General features: G+C 40.9%; 1 protein-coding gene across 4 annotated transcripts in view; it reads left to right on the top strand.

Moving 5' to 3' along the window:
* Positions 1-800: 800 nt before the first annotated feature.
* The window catches only part of LOC147263933 (forkhead box protein P2-like), a 102677-nt gene continuing 81787 nt past the window's right edge, over positions 801-21690 (top strand). Inside the window, exons 1-5 of one of the 4 annotated variants that reach the window (XM_086202309.1) lie at positions 801-884; positions 1443-1544; positions 2651-2786; positions 9742-9808; positions 10498-10561. The gene's annotated coding sequence lies outside the window, so the exon portion shown is untranslated. Of the gene's footprint in view, positions 885-1189; positions 1545-2650; positions 2787-9741; positions 9809-10497; positions 10562-21690 lie in introns of those variants that run through there. The other 3 variants (XM_086202311.1, XM_086202308.1, XM_086202312.1) reach the window with 3 other exon arrangements.

Raw genomic sequence — 21690 nt, 5'->3', positions numbered from 1 at the left:
GGTCAAATTACCTTTTGATTTGTCTCAATTTTGTTTCAAAAAACTGTCCTCCATATTTGTTTTCTTTTTCTAAAATAAATGCGATCATACCTCGACAGTCAACGTCTTTGAGGCTTTAAAAAAAGAAAAAAAGAAAGAAAGAAAGAAAGAAAGAAAGAAAGAAAGAAAGAAAGAAAGGAGTCACTGTTAATGAAGAAATGCCCCGGGACCTGCCTTTAATGATTGGACAGGCAGAATTACCTGTGAAGGTATGGCAGAATGAAAAAAAAAAATGAAGTCAAGTTATTTTGTTACTTAGTAGAGGTCGTATAGGATGACATTTACGTTTGGTTACGTTTGTTTCAAACTTAATCCATTGAAATAAGATTTCAGTTACAATAATATGTTACCATGCACACACCTCAAAGGTAGTTTTCCCTGCAATCTGACAATTAAATAAATCTTTGCGGAAATTGTTTGGAATTACAAAATAATATATATCGTGCATTTTTAAAAAAAAATAATTAATTTATATTATTTTCGACACAACATATTTCCATTGTATTATATATACTGGAGGAGTCATAATGGATGTTTTTGCAACATACACAAAGGAAAGGCAGACAAAATATCTTATTAAAATAAAAACGTATACAAAATTCAAAACAGCAAATGACAATAAGGACACTGACATTCACAACTCCACAGCGTTGACTCTAAAAAAAAGTAGATGTTCTTGATGAAATGTAGGAAGGAACAATGTATGAACATTGGCTGTCGATTTTTTTTTGTCAACTCGTACTTTCCATTTACAGTGAGACGACTGAAGGAACATAAAAGCCTCTGATATTCCTCGCTGAATGCTTTCTTCTTTTTGTTTGTAAGGTCGTCTCATTAGCCAAGAGGTAACAGTTCATTACCCAACAACAATATAAAGATTTCGAAAGCCCTCACGTATGACCGCCTGCTTATAATACAGCGAAGCGTTTGAAGAAAAAAAAACGGAAACAAACTTTTGAAAATACTTTTTGTTTACATAGCAGGTGGCCCTGACGTCACATGGGGTCGTAGTACGCCCAAAAATAACAACACACATCCGCGCACAAGCAAGTGCCTCCCCTGGGGGGGGGGGGGGGTTTCTAGTCCCAAATATACTTGCGTGCTGGGATATGACTTGAAGTGTGTTTGAATCCCAACGAAAAAAAAAAAAACGAAAAAAAAAAACAAGCCGCTTCTTCTTCTTGCGCGTCATTCAAACAGGACTCGGTGTACTGCTTTCCCCTCTGTTGCATTAGTAGCCTAATAACAGCGGCGTTGACGGGAGACAGCAGCAGGAGAGAGTGTGTGTATGTGTGTGTGTGTGTGTGTCTCCGACAGCGGTGCCCAGCGGAGGAATATTTGAGCTTTTTATTTACTCTGCACCTTGTTGTTCATTTTCTCTGCGTTATGGTGAACTTGGACAGTCACGTGTGAAGATCTCTGCGAGGACGGCGACTTCTCACCTGGCGAATGTCCCTTATTTGACTTCACCGCGAGGGAAATATACCTGCCGTTTTTTTTTCCTGGTAAGTTTTTCTGCCCATGAGCGTCTTTTCTCTTCACTGTCTGACTTTTTACTTCTCTGGCCACTGCACTTGAATTAGGAAGTGGACCGTGGGGCACCAGTTGGCCCGAGCGCAACTTGACTTGCAATGTTATTATTTAGTAGACATCGCGCGTGGACTTTAGGTATGTTTGAGTCTCGAGCAGCCATTAAGACAAGTCGCTTTGGCTTCATTTTGTTCTTAAATGTTAAGACCTTCTCAGTCTGTCTGACCGCCGAACTCTCACTTTTGAAACGCTGACGCGTTGTCTTAAATGATAAGTAGCCTTTCATAATGTTGTAACCCTTCTTTCATTTTGTAGTCATGACTTCCAGAATGTCCCGAAGCGCTCTCACGTTCACGCTAATACACTAAATGACCTACAACAAAACTAATTGTAGCTTTTTCGGATATGTGCCTTAACTTTTGTGTGCTAGTTGTACACACGTGTATTTAAAATAAATTTACATCTGCTTCAAAGTCTTTTACTATCGAAGTATTTAAACTATTAAAAATGTGACTTTTTTTTATTTTTTACTGGCTATTGCTATTGCGCAGTAATTGTCATTGTAAAATAAACATGGAGATCCATTATATGAGATACGTTGTCATATTTATTAAAATCGATGCGATATCTCATTAAGCTTATTTATGACACAGAAGATGATTCCTTACGTCTAAAAAATAAAGTCACTTGTATTGGCTGCATATACATATAAATCCATGTTTATATTTCACCATAGTCTCAAAGCCCCCCCCCCCCCAAAAAATGCAAATATCATCGTAAATGCTTTGTCACTACAAGCATATCTATGATTATCAGCGGTCGAAACCTTACCGTGGTTGCTTGCTCCATTTTTATATTCCTTTTTTTCCCCACGTCCAGTGACTGTGCTGGCAGCATAGTAATTTGCATGATGACTGACCTGAAATTATAACTAATTAAATAAAGCTTATAAACTCCTCAGCTTACTTCCTTTATTACACTCCTGGCTGTGTCTTGCCAATGTTGTTTTGCAATCATTGTGGCCCACTAAAGTCAATACATGTAAGTTGTTTTTTTTTTTTTTTTTTTTTTTTTTGTGAAGTGTGGCTAGCAATGCATTGGGAGCTGCTGAACTCTTCTGGCCCATCCTCTGATCAGCTTTCACCCCTGGATTAGCTGGACCTACCCTCCTTGTTCAAGCCGCAGGGTGCACAGGTGTTCCTTCCTCAGTTATGCAGGTGTGCCCCCCCCCCCCCCCCCAACACACACTCACTCAGCAGCTCTCACTCTTCAAAGGCTAGTCGGCATTAAATGCCCCTTGTGAAATATGCCAGCGACAGTGCACAATCAGCCTCTTTGTTGAAGAACCCCTGTAATAATTTCTTGAAGCGTTTTGCTCTTGTTTACTTGTCGTGTGTAGTAAGTAAGGTCACTTCCAAACGGGATGAATCTTGCCCCAATGCAATGAGAGAGAGCGAGAGAGAGAGAGAGAAGAGACTTGCCATTAGTCTGCCTCTGACTGACCGGCGTTGGGAGCAGTGCACTTATTACCCCGACTCTCCCCACTCTGCATCCATTTTTTGATTGCTGCATTTATCATCGGGCGGTCGTGCTCTACATTATGGTAATAGGAAAATGAATGTCCTCCACAGGATTAATGTGTGTAACCTGTCATACGTTTCAATCATTTATCAGAATTAAGATTCAGCTTTCAGCTCTATGAACACTGGCTGGTGCATGATTGTGTCTGAGATATGGAAATTGTTGCTTCCGACAGAGCCAAAGTTTGAAATGCGCTACAACTTATTTGTCTTTTTGTGTCAACAACAACAACAACAACAAAATCCTTATGTGCTTTTGCAGAGCCTGACAATGCATGACATTTCTGTTTTAAGTCCGATTACTTTTTATACAATGAAACACTTTTGGATTAGCTCTTGAATTGCACCATAACCCATCCCCCAACACCTCTGTAATGAAACCAACTGCTCACTCAACCCTTGAGGTGTTGCTCCATTTCGGGGGGAAATGGGTAAAAAAAAAAAAAGAAAAATATATCAAGGGAGTGGTGCACTAGCTTTACTTTACTAAACATCTTGCTGTGTCCATCAGCATAGCCTGCACACTCTCATGCAGCTAACTTGGCCTTACCACTTAGCTGAAAGGCAATTCAACAGCAAATCTTAAGGTTTATCCCTGTTAACTTCATAGAAATGTTTCCATGACAACCTCCATGCAAGTTAAGGCAACCAGAAATGATCAAGTCCTCCCCGTCTCCCTTCTCCCCCTTACTTTGGTCCCCCCCCCAGTCAGAATGGAATTTGTGTTGACAGTTTTGGCCTTTAATGGCACTTTTGTGCCTCGCGAAAGTATTTGTTTACCAGGATCATATGCTGCAAGCTGTCAGCCCTGGAAAGATTGACTCCTTAAGATAAAAGAGTGTATTACATGCTTAAGAGGCCACCCGTTTGCACTGTAATTATCCACATCATAGTAATGATGTTTTGTGTGCCCCAGTTACTTAGAGTCTTGAGACAGCTCAGACTTTTTTTAGTTATGCGCTGGGTCACTTCTTAACTCGACACTGTTGTGAGTGAGAAGTGTTGGCTGGAGAAAGCTGTGCAGGGTGGGGTCAGGGGATGAGGATTAGAAAAGGGATTGTGTGCTACCCACACAAGAGTGAGTTAAATGCTGTCTGATGAAAGAATCAGTCTGTAACTTTCTTTTTATGCTGGCTATTAGATTTAATTTAATTTCATAGTCAAAAATGTATAGCTTTCTTCAGATTTTTAGGGGCCAAGATAGACTGTGTAGGCTGTGTAAACTAAAACAATCAGGCGTCAAAACATCCTACAAAGATTATTTTCTGAATATTACATCTTTCGTCATCAAACCTCCTTCCACAGATTGTAAAGCCACAAACATGTTACAAAGTGTAGCTTTTGGCTGACGCATGTAACCTCAGTGTGACAGATTCTGAGCTAGGAAAAAGAACACACAGACAAAGTTATAAAACAAAGGTTTGGATTTTGTACACAATATTTTATTTGAAATAAGTAAAATAACTTACGCCTTTTCATAAGGGTTCACCCCTTGGCAGCAGTCTTGAGTCTGGCCTTGGTCTCCCATAAGCTTGGCCTGCAAACTGACCAACTTCATTTAAATCTCAGTGTACCAACATGAGCAACAAACCTTGCTTTTCTTTGTCTGCCCTCCATTTTTTCCTCCTCCTTCCTTGTTCGGTTAACAATTTTGTGTTTACTTGCTGGTTAGTGTGGTGTAAAGGCATGCCAGCTTTTATTCGAGTCATGGTCAGATGAACAGTGTTCCGGTGTGAAAGAATGTGTTGGTTTTGGGGTCTTGCCCTGAATTTAAGATAGAGGGTCACTCATAGTAAAAGGCAAGGTCGCCACTGCCCAGCCATCAGCCTGTCACTCGAAAACAATCAAATCTCATTTGAGACAGCTAAGGCTAACAACACTAGCTGATTCAGTTACCCTGTCTTTTTTGTCATGACATCTGTTATTTGATTTGTAACCAGATAGTTGTGGTTAGATTTGATCACATGTTGCCTCATGAAATGGATGTCAATCATCTGGCGATGGCAAAAATGATATACCACTGCTTAATAAGTGCATTACAAGTGAGGAAGAATGATTAGTTTTGTCTCACAAACAGTTACACTGCATTCACTGGTGCCTCACATCTCCAAGGACCTTTTCACTTTACCCAAAGAGGCACAGCTAGAGAAAAAAATGTGTATTTCAACATGTTGTGAGAAGAAAAAAACATTGGGATGGGGGGGTTCATGACAGTAACCATTTTTGACAGGCACATTAGGCTGCAGAAAGAGCATCCAGCTCGAGGCTGAGGGCATATGGTGCTGCCTTCTGCCGGCGTAGCTCTAGACCAAGTTACAACACTGGCACAGGGTCACGACTGTCTCAGGTTTGTTCCTTCTGTCTCACTCATCTAAATAAAAACAGAGGACAAACGGAAGTGGGGGGTTGGGTCAGTGGTGCTGATGATGAGTAGGTTTGTTGGGCAGGAGTGTTGTTGGTCGCTCAGTAAAGGACAAATGGAACATTTCAAGTTAACCCCCTGGGTCTAGACATAATTTGGTCAATATATGAAGGGGAGACATATGACATTTTCAGAAATCTCTTAGTCTTTGTTGTGTCACTACCACACACATTTCACTAAAGTTTTTGTTTCTGTTGTGGTAAATATAATCTTGCAAGCGAGTATAATTACTGTGTTCTTCATGTGAATACCCAACTTGTTCTCTTGGATGGTGATCCCTAATCCTACTCTAAACAATAGCCGCGTTTTCACCACATCGGCTCTGCGAGGTTTTTGGCCTCTGTAATGTGGAGAGGAAGGACTTGGATAATGTGTAAGATGACGCATGGCTCTGGTCTGAAGACAGCAGATCGGTGGGAGGGTAATTACAGGCTACTGTGCAGCGCTCTGGATTTTCCCTGGATCACTGCTATAGGCTTCAGCGCCACTGTTACTCTCGGAGAACGAGATGGGATGGCCACAACATATGGTCGCAGCAAAACAATGGTTTATTTTTATGATATTTGATGAGTGGTTTTTAATTTAAATTGTCACTTCTGGCAAGCAGCAGGGCAGATGGTGCAGACTTGAGTGCCCATCAGAGCCTAAATACCTCCAGGCAGCTGTTGGCCATAAACTTTTTTTCCCCTACATGTTTTTTTCATGATTTCCTCTCTTTAACACGGGTGAGGTCAAGAGGAGTCAAACCTGTTACAACACCTGTTTCTGCATATGCAAATCTGTTGTTTTGTCATTTAATTAAGCAAGGCAGAAAGACTTTGGTTCCCTTGTGGTTGCAAACGCGACTGGCACTGGGCCCAATTTGACATGCCTTACAGCGGAGAGACGCTGAGGGGAGGGACGAGATGTTGGGCAAAGTGACTCAGACGGCAGATGCCTTCGTTGTCTGGATGGGTTCCTAAAATTCTGATTCAGCTATGTTTTGGGTTCAAGAATGGGTTAGCTCCCTCTTAGCCACTCTTCATCTCCCTGTAAATGAATGACAGAGTCCATTGCCAAAAACTGGTACACGCGTGTCAGGCACACGCCACATGCCACCCCCCCCCCCCCCCGTCCTCCTCCTCCCATCTTCATCCCTTCATCATCTGGTGCTCTCCTGCAGCGCTCGCCTCTTAACCACATGTGCCAGTGCCGGGCCTGCTCTTGCTCCAGGGCTAATTGTTCACTGGTAAACTGCATCCTTGTTGGTGGGGGTCTCCCCTTCATCCAGACGCACTGCTACAAAGCTGGATGGTGGCAGCGGGGATGACGATAGTGGGTGGGGGGTACAGATCATGATCTCTCCATGCAGTTTATTTTCCCCTTATAAGTCTGAAGATTGTCGGTTGTAATCCTGCCTGTGCGCTGAATGCAACAAATACACCATGAAATTAAAGGTTATTGCAGGAGCATAATGCAAAAGCTCTGTTCCAGATTATCAAAGCTGTTTGCAGACCTGGGGGAACGAGACAGGGGGACAACAGAATATGGCTTTCTTTGCTTTGCTTGAGTGCAGGAGTCTTGCTGTCCCTCTAAGCACTAGATTATTTTTGTCATTTCAACATATATGCTTTGATTTGCTTGGATTCTAAAAAAGACTTGAGGGGACTGTGTTTAACTCTTAATCATCAGGGTATAGACTTTGTTTTCTGTAGTTGGTCAAATAAGTAACTAACCTGCAGCCAAGTCATTGTATTCTAGTACTTTTCTGGAGTGACCTCCTCAACCAGACTTAAAAGTTTTATGAATTGCTGAAGGAAAAACCTAGCACTAGTCGCCATGCTGAGCTTAATCTCGCCTGATAACCTCGGCCTTCTTCCTCCTCCTGTCTTTCTTTTCTTTTCTCCCCCCTCTCTGTCATCCTCCTCCCTCCTCCGCCATGGCTTGGTGGGTTTGATTTGTAGTTCTGCTCTTCTCTCACCGCACAGACAGCATTAAACCCAGGCCCCACAAGCCCCCTCTGATATGGGAGAGTTCATTAGAGATGCGCCTTTGATGGGCAGCCTTTTCATGTGACTACCGGTTTTTCAAATACCTTGATGTAGAAGCTTAAGAAGGCATTGTGCAGTAAGCCCTCCTTTTGATGCGACTTATTTAGATCTGCATACTAAATCAGGGGGGAGTAAATAACCAGCAAGCAGATGGAAGCAAGGAGATAAGGCACCGGCGAACAATCACATTTGTATTTTGTTATGATGTTGACAGCAGCTAAAATTCACTAATCTAGAGCTACTGATCTGCATTTCAAAGAAATCTCATTTAGCAGCGGGGAGGATAAAGTTCCTCTCATTGTGTCTATTTTATTGCATTCTTCACTAATTTATCTGCCCACAGATTTAACGTACAGGGCTTGGTGGTAGGAGCCAACATCCGCGCGTTGCATAGGGGGTCTTAAATACTGTGAAAGCGGCTACGTCTAGACTGTGAGCTGAGGGTAATTACACGTCTGACCATGAATAGAATGAGTTTGAAGACTCATCTTTCTTCGAGCAGGCCTGAATTGCTCGACTAACACTGATAAGGAGCATTTGGTCCCCACAGAAATATTGCCAGTGACTTTCCTTAACACCCCCCCTCCCCATTCCAACACCATGGATGGTATTTACTTTAAAGATAAAGTTATTGTATACAGTAATCTGACTTGTTAGCATAATGTCCTCTTTCATCACAGGACCCTCCTTTTTCTGCTGTGTGGAGGTATTTGTGGTGTGGGTCTTAAATAGTTTATCTTGACTTAGTGCACAAGCGCTTTATGTAAATATCAGCCTATAGCATTGTGAGGCCTTCATGAATACTTGAATGCATTTGCCATATTTATAAGTTGATAGAATTTACCATTGGATTTATATTTGGCATAAAGATATGTGTGGTATTTGTAAATCCCCACAAATTGGAGGTCATGCAGACTAATAGCATTCCTAATGCTTTTTCAGTGAATAAAATATGACATATGCACAGCCACGAGGTGTATGATATTAACTTGAAATCATTTAGATTGAAAAAGCATTAACTTTGGTCAAAACACTTAAAATTATACTAAAACTATTGAGCTTTATATTTTATTTTGTTGCAGTGTTTATAAGTGAATATTTTCTGTTGTTTACATTTTCATAGATGTACAGTTTGTAGAAGCACTCACACACATACACACTCACCTCTAATGTTCTCCTATTTTGAGTGCAGCAATCTGTGCAACATTTTCCACAAACTCAAAACAGTGAAAAATTATAGCAGTTGGCATGTTTTGTTTTCAGCTGTGCTCTTTGGGCTGAGGGCTTTTTCTGCAGTTCAGAGAGCACATTCCTTGGGATTCAGCAGTCGCTGGTTGCCTGTAGGGGTCATTGGAATTCTGGGAGAATAAAAGGGAGAAAATAAAATCTCAGAGTGGAGCATCCAGGCCATTTTGTGCCCCTCATGCCTCAAGCAGCAGAACTGTGCCTGCTCAACACTACACTATTAGAGGGATTGTAATTTTTCAAAAATGTGGTACTGCAAAAATGTCCAAAGCATTCAGTAGCTGGTGTCCTGGTATTACACATTCTTTCTTTCGTAGTTTCGTAGTCAAAACAAAAAACATCAGCACTAATGATCTGAATTATGTGGATGCCATAGACTTTGCAGTCCAATGTAGACATCATGATAGAAGTACATAAGAAATCAATTGTGTCAGGTTAACGATGTGATTTACTTGGTGTTGAGCGCTCAAGCCTTCAGGCACTGCGCCTTTTTAACTTTTGAGAGTATGTTTGTGTGTGTGTGTGTGTGTCTCTGCACGTGTGTGTGTGTGTCTCTGCACGTGTGTGTGTGTGTTTGTGTGCATGCACAAACAGGCAACTGAGAGTACAGTACAGGTTACGATCCCCCCACCACACACACACACACACACACACACACACACACACACACACACACACAAAGGCTCCACGCTACATAGCAAAATCCAGGTGTGCTTTGTTGTTTCAAAGTTTATAGCTTTCACCTACAAGTCATACAGAAAATAGTTATGCAAGATACAATCTAGCCCACACATGTCTGCTCAAGCAATGAATGTGCTGGGGAAACATTAAAAGATCAGAAAGTCAAGAAATGCATTCAGGCTAATGATATATGTAATGTTTTCTCTAATCTCAGATTGCTTACATCACTGGACTCCTTCCACACCTGTGACGGACAACAACAGGAAGTTCTCCCCCTGAGGGTGAGTATTAGAACATGGCCCCTTCATGTCCATCTGTCAAAGAATCCTTAACCTTGAGAAAGATTAGAGTGGCATTAATGGTGTCTTTTCAAGGATCAGTGTTGAAATTAAGTGCAACCTACATTCTATTCTCAAGATCATTCATCTGTCAAAGTAAACTCTGATAGATACCTAATTTTTTCTTTAAATTTTCTTTTATGCGTCCATACGAGTATGTCTCTTGTGCAGCACTATGGCATTGTTAGCTCTACTGTGTTTGGATGATTGTACTGGCCAGTCGAGGTCAAGGAGGGCCCATTCTCCCCCTCAAATATAACAAATCTTCATCTTGTCCACCTTGATAGAATTGCCCCTCCACTGGGCAACCTTTCAGTTTTGCCTGTTTGGTTTTCACACCCCAAGGCTTTTCAATCTACTCTTGCTTAGAAGTTATGATATGCATTACGGGGGACAAATGTGGGCAAGCCTGGGTATCACTTTTTTTTATTTATTTTGTTGATGTCTTGATTGAGATTTGTAGCAGAACAGAATGAAATAGAGGGAGAATAAGCTTTAAATTATGTTAGACTCACTTGGTGTGTGTTACCAATGCACTGCATGGCTATACAAAAGACAAAAACAGTCTTGTTCAGTGCATTGCTCATAGTTTTAGTCCAAACATCTTTCTCCCTGCCCGTTTGTCTTTTCAGGATAAAATATGCTCACTTTGCACCCGTAAGAACAAGTAGAAGACACGTTGTAAAGTCCAAAGAGGTAAGTGAAAGCACTTTTTATTGTCTCTGCATGCCTTCTGTTGTGAATTCTCCCAGACTACTGTGTCTACTGTAATGAGCCACATCAGTCATAGCAGTTGGAAGGGTTTAGCCCGGTCCTGGGTGCTGAAATTACAAAACAGCAGAGCCAAGTTTGAGAAAATTATGTCAGTACATGCAGTATTAATGCTGAACATATCAATCATACACTGGGGAATGTGTTTGAAAAGAAATATGAAATACTATATAGGAGGATTTACCATACACATTCACATAATATGCCTTCATCTTATCATACAGTTTGAAAACCAGTGTCTAAGTATTGTTACACATTTCTAGGTTAAGAAACAAAATTTGAACACATCTTTGAAACGTGTCAGTCTTTAACTTCTCTCTAGAAAAGCACTATTCAAGTTTTGTGCATTAAATGATTACACATAAATTTGTTGATTTCCGATGGCACGACAAAATTTTTATACATTCCTCAGGTGCTATGTTGTTTTAGTTAAATGTTAAATATTTACCACCATCATGAGAAACCTATTGTGATAATGAATAACTGAATAACTTGATTGGTAATATCTGCTCAATTTTAGCTTTCTGGTTTATCCTGCACATAGTCATTGTTATACTTGACCAATAAAAGCTCCCTTTTCCAAGCCAACAATACAAGTTAGTGATTGTCATCGAGTCGGTCCACAAATGAGTGTTAGGAATCTTGGGTCAAGTGATGGGAGTCACTGATTACATCACTGGCATGACATGCTATATTGACTGGCATACATGAGCATCTGTGCTGCACAAGTACACACATACACATAACCACACACACTGTCACACAACAGTAACAAATAAGAGAAAGAGCAAATCTTCTGATTATTTCAGTTGATTTTGGTAGTGTGTGTGTGTGTGTGTGTGTGTGTGTGTGTGTGTGTGTGTGTGTGTGTGTGTGTGTGTGTGTATATATATATATATATCTGTATATATCACTTAGTTTTTAATGTGTTTGCTTGAATGGAGTGATTTTTCATCTATTGACTTGTGTATACATGAGCTGTTTTTACATCATTTTTGTATTCATAATTTACATAATTTTCCAAGATTTTTTTTTTCAAAAGGTGTGAGTGACAAGAGAGTAGTGAGTTTAATAGATGGGTTAAAGCTTGCAGTTGATTAGCCTTCTATCAAGGTCATTGGATTATTTATTATAAATATTCTGACTTAATGGAGGAAATATGTTTATCTTAGTACAGCATCATGAAGTGGACTTGAGGACTAATATGATGAAAGTCCATGATATTGGGTGGCTTGGCTGTCAAACCAGTTCAACCTCCCCAGAGTCATATCTCCACCGGGCAGCATCCAGATTCCCCTCTCCACCAGAGGTTTGAATGCTGCTTCTTAATTTGTCTAGTCTTCAGCCTTATCTTCAAAGATGAACTCTTACTGTGTATATGCTGGCCTAAAAAGTCCTTCTAATCATTGCAATAAAGTGTAATTGCCCCAGCACTGCACACTGCACTTTCAGTGTAGACACAGATATAAAAATCTACTGTAATTAAGTATATCTGGCTGCCTTTAAGAAGCTGCAGTTTGGACCAAGCAGCCCTCCGCTCACATTTCCAGTCCGAAATGGATTTCTTGTCATAGATCAGAGAGCTCTTGTCATTTCATTTTCAATCCTCAAATGGTTTCCCTGAGCCTGCTAACTGTTGGCCCTCTGAGTGGGCAAACGGTGGAAACCTCCATGGGTCTTTACCCTGGGCACTCAGCAGCCGAGGGGGTAAAGGCAGAAATCAAAGAGACTCGGATAGTTCCCCATTGGTAGCTGCTATTGTCTGGCTTATTTGGGATTGGTGGGGAAGGTGAAAACTGCAGGATTGGGTGTGGGGAGGATGGAGATCAGGCAAAGCAACCCCCCCTTTTTTTTTATCTTTATCCACCATTAACCCCAGTGCCCCAGTGTGTGGCTGAGATCAGGGCCATTGGTCAATCCCCCATTCACCACCACCCAGAATATTTTAAAGTTAAGCCCCTGCGCTTAACAAAAAAGTCTTACTCATCAAAGGTTTACTTTCCCATCTTTCCCCTATCCTCCTTCTGCTCTCGGTCCCAAGGATCTGCTGCGGTTCTTCACGCACCATTTTCTCTATGGTCCACTGTTTTGTCTTCACACTTAGGGAAAGGGGAGGATGAGAGAACTTTTGGAAGTTCCCCAAGTTTCCATATTTCCATTTAATGAGGTTTGGGGTCCGATAGTGTTGCACTGTGAGCAAATTGGAGCAGAAGGTTGCTGATCTCCGATTAGGGGCTGGCCTGTTTTTAAATACTTTGGATAGTGCTCACATTATTTCCAAAGAGGAAATATTTTTTACACCTGATATGTATTTTCTTAGCCCTTTTCTTTTGATCTTTCTTTGATGCAGTAACGCCCCATATGTAACCCATCAAATCTCCAAAATAAAACCATAAGAAATAAAAATTCAGTCCAGATTTCCTGTTTTTTCTCTTTTTCTCAAGTCTACATAAGCAACTGGGAGGTATTTCTCCTATATAGGTCTGCGACAAAAGAGAAATACCTGTGGGTCAGACAAGAAAAAACAAAAAACAAACAAAAAACAAAAAACTGGAGATGTGGGGTAGGAGAGAAGAGATTGTTAAGCGTTTGTCCAGAGTGCACAGTTGCTCTGAGAATGGTGTTAAAAGGGGAGGTGAGGAAGCTCACAATGAGTGGTGCCATCATTCCTTAAGGAGAAGATAAAAAGGTTCAATGGGTCTATTGATCCTTTCTTTATGCTATTCCTCTTTCTTTCCTTTCTTTTCTCTTACAATAACAGCAACACATTCAAATGAGGAACACAGTATGTAATATACTGTCAAATGTTAAAATGATGCAGAGGGTTGTAGGGGGATGTGGGGTTGTAGCAGACCCCTTCAATAATTCTCTACACCTCTCATTAGAGACGAGAAAGACTTAATTGTAAATACCGCACACACAAGCTTAATTTCTATATACGGCCAGGGATCTAGTGTTTCACATGTTATTCTCTCCATGCAATTTAATTGGAGAAATGTTGGGTGCGGAAGCTGGCCTCGATGGCATTTCTCCAAGAGCCTGGGATTATTGTGAAACCCAAGCTGAGGCAGGCATGACATCAGAGCAGCCTGACATGAGTTTGAACTCCCCATTTCAGGTGGGAAGAATTACTAGTGGCTTCACTCTCAGGTGATCGTGTCCAATGAATCGGTCTCACATAGTTGGCCATTCTTCTCCCAAGGTCTAAATGCTGATTGTCTTGACAGATTGAACTTGCGTGTTATCACCAAATTGTCACGCAGACTCATTTTTCAGCCTGCACACATAGCACTCAGTTTATGTTAGCCCCTCACAGTCCACTGTTTTATTGGGATGTCATTATTATAGAAACGGTATCTACTTTAACCCTCTGATGACTTCAGTTATTTCAGTGACAGTGTATTGTGCTACAGAATGGGGTGGACAAGACCAAATTATTTGTATTAAAGTTGGGAAAAATTAGATTTATACTGTCACAAACTTGCAGAAATAAGATTTAAATAATTAAATGTAAATGTGATTAGGAGGGGGCAACCGAAGGGTGACCGTTTCAATCCTCACTTCCCCCATTGACTGTGTTGAATTATCCTTGAGTGAGGTACTGAGCCCCTAATTGCTGATGGCCCTGCAACAGACTGGCGACCAGTCCAGGGTGTACCCTGCCTCTAGCCCAATGCTAGCTAGGATAGGCTCCAGGTCCCCCTGTGACACTCAATTGGTCAGCGGTATATAAATATATAAATATATGTGTGTGTGTATATATATATATATATATATATATATATATGTGTGTGTGTGTGTGTGTATATATATATATATATATATATATATATATATATATATATATATATATATATATATATATATATATGAAATGGCAGCAGAATGATGATTGTATTACTTTTCATGAATTATCTTTAATATAAAAATTTCTACCGTTTTAGTTTTGTATGATTCTTCTATCTATTAAAGTACCTTTTTTTTGCTCTAGCACAACTCTTTTGCTTTCAAAGTTTCAAATCAAACCACACGGTCACAGCCACTGACAAAGCTTTTACTCCAGAGGCAACAAGCCAAGTCCTTTGTTCATAATGATCATTTGATCGCAGCTTGAAAAGGGATACAGGCGGCAGCAATATCCTACAAGAGCTTGGAATCCAACTTCCTTGCCACAAACCGCAAGCCAAGACAGTGCAACTGTTACTACCTGGTTGGAGGCGGTAAGGGCAGAAAGGGTGTGTGTGTGTGTGTGTGTGTGTGTGTGTGCGTGTGTGTGTGCGTGCGTGCGTGCGTGCATGCTTGTGTGTGTGTTTTAGAGTGTGGAGGAACATAGTCATAGCATGCTCGATTTGGGTCATAGGGCTGACAGACAGTGGAATGTGAATGTGTGTATGTTGACAAACTCCACTGCACTCTGAATGGGGTTTGTGATTACACCTCATCATGCTTGCTGCATTGGCCCTGTCCCTGGCCCCCCATCTGTGCGCTCTCTCTCTCTCTTTCTCTTTCTCGCTCTCGCTCTCTCTCTCTCTCTCCGTTGTGCCTCTTGGGCAATCATGTGGTCACACTACCTGACTCCTTGCTGCTCAAGAGTACAGTTGACAAAAACAGCCCGAGGCTCGTCATGTGGAAAAGATTCAGTCAGCGCACAGCATATATTCAGCCCCCCACCCCACAACTCCTCACTTTCTCTCACTAAGTAACTGATGCGCGTGGGTGTTTGCTCTTTCTTCTCACCTGTGAAGCGACATAGCATAGCCTGCCTTTGTGTGTGGAGTGTGGAAATTTTAGCGTTTGCAACTTGCTGCTGGTTTAAAGAGCCAAGAGTATATTTGTGCTTCGGCCAACCCCTCTCCCTCACATTTTCTGTGAGATGCAGGCAGTTTCTCTTTGTCAGTTTAGTTAAACTCGTCATGTCATGTAACACAAAGCTGGAGGTCAGTGAAAGCTCTCAGCTGTCAGTCAGGTTGGTGGTCCTGGCCTGTCGAGCTGCTCACCTGTGTTTATTGGACAAGACCTGCTCGGCACTACCCAGGGAGAACACCATGTCTCCCTTTCTGTCTCACTCCCATGCTTTCTCTTCCACTTACATTTTGTCTATTTCTATCACTCTCTTTGTCCATCTGTCTCGTGCTGTCTCTCAGTGCAGTATCATTTTTTATTAAGCATCTCTCTTGTATTTTTTTAAATTGACCACTACAGTTGTTCCCACATCTTCTCCTCACTGTCCTGCACAGTACAATTTTTTGTCTGTTCTTTTTCTCCCCTCCTTTTGTTTCCTCTCCTCTCCTCTGTAGCTGTCCGTTTTTATTTTGTATTATTTTGGGACCTCTTTGTCAGTCCTTCGCTTTAAAGCTGCGCTGTCTCTTTGGCGGCAGTGTTCATCTCTTCTCTGCACCTGGCTGAGCACACGCACGCACATGCACAGCAGCCGCTAGACGTTTGATTGAAACTTGTGTCTCAAAGTTGCTAATGCTCACTGAAGCATTATATTGTAGATAAAGTAAATAAACTAGGTTACCTTGGGAGAAATCTCTGGGATAGACTGAAGTGATCTGGCAGATGACACACACATGCATGTGTGTTGCCTGTGCTTTCTTACACACACACACACACACACACACACACACACACACACACACACACACAAATAGACATTCAGATATCAAGTGAAGGGGCTGGAAAGGTGTCAGTGATGTTGAGGTGTGAGCAGCGCATGGGATGCAGGGATATTCTTTGGCTTACGAAATTCACAAGCTTCATGTTTTTTTTTTAGGAGCTCTCTGGAAAGTTGGATTCAAGGTCTTGCAGTCAAGTGGCTGCTTACAGTGCAGTGCACCAGGTTTTTATCATGCAAACTATGTTTATTTTTAGCTTAGTGGGTGTCCTAAAAGCCATGCTTTCCATATATATCTGGCACATTATGTACAGAAGCCAAAGTAGTCTGAACCATTCACCTCTAAACTCTGCAACTTTTTTCATTAAGGTTCTTTCAGTCTATTGTTAATCTATTTAATTTGAATGTTTTTTTTGTTTTTTTTTTGCTGGAAAGACTTATTAGCCCAGCTAGTTAGCATATTGGTTAAATTCTTTGTGGCTACTGCATTACAAAGCAGTGTCCACTAAATGATCCGTCCATTTTAGAGTGCTAGCAAGGCAGCAAAGCCACAGATGGAAAGAACCCCGCATTCATATTTTTGCCTGGTATTATGTAAAACTCCCCAGTGTTCACAGTGGTTCCATTCTCTGCTGTAAAGTGGTATAGGTGACATGGTAATACATTTGCTTTGTGCCTAGTGATAAATACTCTACCAGGTCTTTCTCACTCCGCTGCCTCCGAATGTGTTCGGACAGCGCTTGTATTGTCAAAGGCACAGGGGTCATTCAAAACTTAACTCTCTCTCCCCTCTGCCTTTTGTCAAATATTTCTGCGCGGGTGATAGTTTTCTCATTTATTTAGTGAATAGTCAGCGGGTGAAGAAGAAAGAGTTTTACATTATGGAAATGATGGAATGGGTTATAATCTCCCACATATTCATCACAGCAGACATTGGACCCTTGTGATACCGTCCTCCATTTGGCTATTGTTCCTATTCTCTAGCAGTGTTCCCCTCAATGGGCAAAGCAGGCTTTAATCCTGTCCTTCTTTGGAATGACAATGTTTACTAGCGATCATTCAACAAGGAGCCAGGAGCATGACACACATCCCTCTGTCCATAAATGTGCTGGAGCAAACTACAAAAGAAAGTTATTGTTAGTCATCTCAGGATTGTTGGAAAGGAGAAGCTGGTTTGACAAGAAATAGATGTGAGTGTGTTTGGGTGCCAACCCCTACAAAATGTTTTTCGCCACCTCTTTCTCTTGATATGGTTCAAATTCAGCTGTACTAATAGGCCTTTGGCGTTTGTGTCAGACCCATATTGCGCATTTACTTGCTTTCGAAAAGGGCAAAACAAGCCAAAGCATGTATACATTTTATTTTCCATCAACCAATGCTAATGCAATACTTCAAAATACACATCAAGATACAGTATTTTAAGCCCACATATATTGAAGACTTTCCTTTAATTAAGCCAATATTATTATCTCTGGGAGCTCTAAAAGTCACAGGCTTCCTTGCAAACACAAAGAAGGCATCCGTTATTGACAGCTTTTGAAGTACACTAGTTTTAATCAAACACAGTCCTCGTCACGCACCTACAGCATTTTGAGGTGTGTCAAACTGCCTTAATGCTGCTACTCCAAACTGGTTTTGATTGAAGACCACAACTTGTTTTGCTTTGGGTATTTTTGTGTTTGCTTTATTTGTCCCGTGTATTTCTTCCTTATTGTACATAGCCAGTTCACCAGCTACCACATGCCTTCTCTCTGGAGTCATCTCCACATCAATTGTGTCTGTACAGATGTCAAACCAAGTTGGAGGCAAAACTAGGAACCAAACCAAGTCTTTGCGTTGATAACCTACACGATACATGACTGTAGCTTTTCTACAATTCCTACCTGGTTCTGTGGTGTGGGCATGAAAATGTGTGGTACATATCATAGTGGTCCTCACACAAAATAGGACAGTTCTAGGAAGAATGAAACAATCATTTAGTGTGGAATACCTGCTATCCTTGTATCAGGATCTATCTTACAAATGGTTCCAAGTTAATCTCAGCTTGGTTCTTGAGGAGTTTATTGGAAAATAGCCTGGAACTCTACACACACATATTACTATTAACATTACACAGTCACACATGCACCTCTTTCTCTCTCGACCACTTTTGTTAATGGCACAGACGCATCCTTTTAATGGAATCTGCTGCATGTATAACATTTGATAGGTGAAATCATATTAAGTAGCCCACTGCACAATAATAATCCTGAATTGCTTGCTTCATTGTGGACATCTCTGGCCTTCTTATATTTATTTTTTTTAACATTATCATGCAGAAGCACAAAGTTTGCATGTTGAACTGGTGTGTGAGTACAGGATTCAACCATAGAGCAAAACAATCTGAGGTCTAAGATGAGACTTCTTCCTGCTCTCCAAAAAATGCAGACCGTGTTTTTATTTCTGCATGTTTGCTTACGGTGTTGATTTTAAACTAGTTCTGAGTGTTTGTTTAACACACCTTTTGTGTGTATCAGAAGTGTATGTACAAATGATAAAACAGCAGCGCACTCCTTCTCCACATCACCCTTGTCATGTGTTTGAAGTTCACTTTTACCTGCCCTTATACTTCCATCACTCGTCTCATATTGTGAAATGATGAAGAATTGAGCGAATGAGATTTATGAATGTTTTAAAAGAAAGGCTAAGATGTTTGTCAGGCTTGATTTTCCTTCATTTCTATTGCTCCCTCCAAATTGTTTTCCCTTCATCGTCATGACAGCATTAAGGATTAGTGCCATAGCTGTTAACAATCATCACTGTGCTTTTGCCATTGTGTCATGCACAGTTTTCTAGCACCACTACCACAACTAGTCTCAGTCATACCTCCTGCTTTTGTGCCAAGTGAGAAATGAAAAACAATCGTTACGACCTCCAGTGACCCCTCCTGATGCACAGTCAGTTAAATGGTTTGTAAGACGTTTAATTACCAAATGGTATAATCGTTTCTCATCTCATCATTAGATGTATGATATTAAGTGAATTGCCTCCCTTGGGTCCCTGTGTTTCACAGATCAATAGATTTAGATGGAGCTTGAAGGAGGTGTCGGGGGGGGGGGGGCAGTTAAAACACTTCTGAGCCCCCTGATATGAACACATGCATTGTTTCTGTGATGACATTCACTCATTTTATTTATGCAATTAGCTTTTATATAGGTTTAATTATGCTAATTTAAATGTCTGCACCCAGTATGTGCCATTATGTCACTTTTTAAAATGGATTTATGGCTCATGGGCTTATTTTGATGGTGAAAGGACATGAAACAATAGACAAGGTTATGGCACAGCAGACTTCCCATCGGCAGAGTGCTTGCGTTTGCACTTTGGGACACTTTGTTGGTATCAAGCATTGTTTGAAGGTATTGTGGAGATTGCTAATGCAGCGTGTACACCTCGGAGGCCCAGCAGCCTGCAGCTTGATATCGCCTGTATTCCCAATGTGAATATGGCTGAGTGGTGATTGGGGACTTGCTGCACCACAAGCTGCTATTCACTCCAGCCGGCGCTACTAGCCAGAGTTAATTGTCCATTATCTACTATTATCTAAGCTCTCTGTCTTTATTCTATCTCACTCAGGATTCCAGCCATCACTGCCAGTCTCACTCACTCAATACTCTGTATCCACCCCCCACCCCAATCTCCTCTTTCAACCTTATACCAGTCTGGTCCTGGCAACTGAGTTCAAATAGTAATAATGATTCCCTTTGTTCCTGAGGTGCCTCAAACAGGATTCTGAACACCGAGTCAGGAGAGCGCCCATGTACATTTCTTGTTTTATCATCTAACTACTTGACTGGGAGAGCCACTATATTCCCATCAAGACACTTCAAGATCATTTATCAGCAGGGAAGGCATGCAGATATACAGAATGTGTTTGAAATACAATACGTCTTAATGGCTTTCTGCTTAAGAAAAGAAAGTGAACTTCTTTATTTTGGAAAAATAATTATTGATTAATATTCAAGATGGAGGACTCTCATCTTCCACATAGTTACAAATCTATCTGCTGAGGTGTTTTAGGAATCCTCAGAAATTTCACTTGATGGCACTGTTTTCCTTTTTGCTTCGGCTGAAGCAACAGGGCATGTTTTATGTATGCTGGGCACATTGTGGAAAGTGTGTGTGTGTGTGTGTGTGTGTGTGTGTGTGTGTGTGTGTGTGTGTGTGTGTGTGTGTGTGTGTGTTTGTGTTTGTGTGCACGCTCCTGTCCCCATGCACTTAGAAGAAGGAGTAACTACAATTACAAACAATAAAATTATGCAGTACTACTATTTAAAAAATATTATGTTCAAACATAACGTTTGAAAAGAAATCTGGGTTGCACATACTATAGAAATATTTTTTTCTGTTTTTGTTTTCTTAATGCTTGTTTATTTGAAGTATTTATATATAGTATAAGTATTCATTATCTTAAGTCATTAAAGATGTATTTCCTAATTTCAATATTATTTGAAAGAAATACATTTTATGTCATTTAAATTAGAAAAAAAAATAGCATACCTCTGTTGTTGCCAGGCCTGACTTTAATGATTTTAATTAACAACATGATCCTTACTACAAGGCTTGGAGTGTTACACACACAATACACACTTTGTTCTCAATTACACCTGCTATCAGTTTCTACACACAAAACACACTCACACACGCAAACAGTCTCACTCCGTCAAACAGTTTATATGGCTATATACATATATTTTTTTTGTATTAATAAATAGAAGTTAAGGTGGAAATTATTTTGAAAGGGACAAATTGTCCCCACCGGGGCCAGTGGGGGTTGTTAAACTGAGCTTTAATGGGGGTTCGATGGATGGATTTTGGGTGCAAAGGGTGGTTGGGGGTCAAGATCATATTAAGTGCTCACAAAGCAAATGGTTGCGCATTAGGAAGTGTTGGTCTGGTGGCCCTGCCTCATGAGGAGCCTGTAAAGATGCAATATATCACAGTGAAAAATAACTGGAGCTTGTACTTGAGAATTGTGTGCATCATAAATAAAGGTGTTCCAAGTATAATTGAGGCTCTTGCATGGAGAACTCGGCTAGAGATGAGAAATGGAAATCTGTGTACTGGTAAATAGATAATCACACAAAAGTAATTGAGGTTTTCAAACCCCAATCTAGTCTGCCAGCATGAGCTCGTTTGCATGTTAATCACGTCGGTGATTTGCCTTCATCACAGGGAAGTCCGTGCACACTTCCATAACCAGCTTTTAATTGCATTTAAAATGTCACAGAGGTGGAACACATGTAATTTAGCCAGAACTGTGTCCAAATTAATGGGTACTACAGAGACGCTCCATTGGACAGGCTTGGAAATGATAGAGGCTGTCCATTGTTTGGGTCTTTATTAGAGATGCCTCAGTCTTCCAGGCTCTCCATGCTAACAGCACCTTTTGAAGCCG

This window comes from Aulostomus chinensis, chromosome 4 (assembly GCF_037954235.1).
Source record: "Aulostomus chinensis isolate RoL2024-O1b breed Wild chromosome 4, RoL_Achi_v1.0, whole genome shotgun sequence".
Classification (NCBI taxonomy): domain Eukaryota; kingdom Metazoa; phylum Chordata; class Actinopteri; order Syngnathiformes; family Aulostomidae; genus Aulostomus; species Aulostomus chinensis.
This window is presented reverse-complemented; position numbering and strand designations above follow the sequence as displayed.